Source organism: Trachypithecus francoisi, unplaced genomic scaffold (assembly GCF_009764315.1).
Source record: "Trachypithecus francoisi isolate TF-2019V2 unplaced genomic scaffold, Tfra_2.0 Lachesis_group14, whole genome shotgun sequence".
Taxonomy (NCBI): Eukaryota; Metazoa; Chordata; class Mammalia; order Primates; family Cercopithecidae; genus Trachypithecus; species Trachypithecus francoisi.
The window spans coordinates 13647069-13649465 of NW_022681459.1; the positions used below are offsets into that span (position 1 = coordinate 13647069).

General features: G+C 45.5%; 1 pseudogene across 1 annotated transcript; it reads right to left on the reverse strand.

Annotated features, from left to right (window-relative positions):
* Nucleotides 1–204: 204 nt before the first annotated feature.
* LOC117095634 lies at nt 205–1505 on the reverse strand (annotated as a pseudogene). The gene has a single exon (XR_004442117.1). The product of XR_004442117.1 is annotated as a keratin, type I cytoskeletal 18-like (transcript).
* Nucleotides 1506–2397: the final 892 nt, after the last annotated feature.

The following is a 2397-nucleotide window of genomic DNA, read 5'->3' on the forward strand; positions in this document are numbered from 1 at the left end:
TGAAATAATTCAATTATGAGAAAGTGCATTTGGATGAATCCAGGAAGTTTACTATTTATTTTCCTTAATTAATTTAATGTCAAGGGCTTCTTACAAAATTTATGAGACTCTGTGAACTTAATTGCTTTTACCAGATTTTTTTTTTTTTTTTTTTTTTTTTTTGAACTCTGAACTTTTTATTGGCCTCCGGTCCCCAAAGGGTACCCTGCTTTTGCTGGCTTAATGCCTCAGAACTTTGGTGTCGTTGGTCTCAGACACCACTTTGCCATCCACTATCCGGCGGTGGTGGTCTTCTGGATGGTTTGCATGGAGTTGCTGCTGTCCAAGGCATCACCAAGATGAATTCCTCGCCATCTTCCAGCAGGCGGCGGTAGGTGCAATCTCAGCTTCCAGCTTGACCTTGATGTTCAGCAGGGCCTCATACTCCTGGGCCTGTCGCTGTCCCTCTGTCCGGGTCTGTGCCAGCTCTGACTCCAGGTGCAGCAGGATCCCATTGAGCTGCTCCATCTGTAGGGCGTAGCGGGCCTCCACCTCCCTCAGGCTGTTCTCCAAGCTGGCCTTCAGATTTCTCATGGAGTCCAGGTCGATCTCCAAGGACTGGACTGTACGTCTCAGCTCTGTGAGCGTCGTCTCAGCAGCTCCAACCTCGGCGGACTGTGTGGTGACCACTGTGGTGCTCTCCTCAATCTGCTGAGACCAGTACTTGTCTAACTCCTCTCGGTTCTTCCGAGCCAGCTCGTCATATTGGGCCCGAATGTCTGCCATGATCTTGGCGAGGTCCTGAGATTTGGGGGCATCTACCTCCACGGTCAACCCAGAGCTGGCAATCTGGGCTTGTAGGCCTTTTACTTCCTCTTCGTGGTTCTTCTTCATGAAGAGCAGCTCCTCCTTGAGAGCCTCGATCTCTGTCTCCAGCTGCAGTCGAGTGACATTGGTGTCATCAATGACCTTGCGGAGCCCATGGATGTCATTCTCCACAGACTGGCGCATGGCCAGCTCTGTCTCATACTTGACTCTAAAGTCATCAGCAGCAAGACGGGCATTGTCAATCTGCAGAACGATGCGGGCATTGTCCACAGTATTTGCGAAGATCTGAGCCCTCAGGTCCTCGATGATCTTGAAGTAATGGCTCCAGTCTCTGACCTGGGGTCCCTTCTTCTCCAAGTGCTCCCGGATTTTGCTCTCCAGCCTCCGGTTCTCGGTCTCCAGGCTCCTCACTCTGTCCAGGTAAGAGGCCAGGCGGTCGTTCAGGCTTTGCATGGTCTCCTTCTCGTTCTGGATCCCTCCCATTCCTGCCAGACCCCCAGCCATTCCTGAGGCCAGCCCCCGGACCCCATGCCGCCCCGGAAGCTGGTGGAGCGGGACACGGAGATCCGGGAACCAGAGCCCCCGGCGCCTGCATAGACACTGGCCGCGCTGCTGACGGCCGGCGCCGTAGCTGGGCGCCTGGACAGAGCCCAGGGACCGGTATTTGGTAGAGAGGTGGAGCGAGTGGTGAAGCTCATGCTGTATGGGAGGAAGGAGAGACGACAGGACTCAGGCTTTGCCGACTTTTACCAGATTTTAATAGCATACAGCGAATGTATCGTCCATAAAAAATTGAAATTGTTTTCCTCATTTTGATTTGCAACAGTGGTTTTTATCAGGCTCTGTTTTATAGTTCTCTAGTACATTTTATTTCATGGGTGCTCATTATTGATAGTTATTAGCAATTTCTTTCCATTTTAAAGTAATTATAAATGATATATTTATATAATACACATATTTGCTTCAATTCAAAACAATGAATAAGAAGGTAGTACTATTCTTTTTAGTTAGTCTAAATTTATACAGGTTGACTTTATAAGGACACAAACATTCTACCTTCACAGTAATGTTAGAAATTATTGAAGAGTTAACAGTTGATTGTCGCTATGGTTTGGGATTTTAAAATCTGAGAATGCCTCAACAAAACAGAGCCAAAGATAATGTTTAAATATTAGTGCTTATTAAAGTCATCCAAGAAACATTGCCCAGCCTTTAGAGATAAGTGCTGTTAGATTCAGGTTTCTTGATTAGAGCTGGAAGCAATTCAAAATTTTAAAAGTGGGTCAAAGGAAGGTCTTATTCATACCTTTGCCCTAAAAGAAAGTGAATTCACATATGGCACACCAAATTATGGGCATATATTTATAATATTGAAAACTAATTCTAGGTCTTTGTCTTTATACATTTTGTTCAGTAAATCTGAATACTGTGCAAAGGATTTGGATTTTTGTAAAATCAAGAACTCTTCAACTATTTCCTCTGCCAATCAAGTTTTCATTTCTGTTCTGAAGACTTGGTTATCTTTTACTTCTTACATCAGTTAGCTATTGCTGAGTAACAAGTTACTCTAAAATGTACTGTCTTAAAACA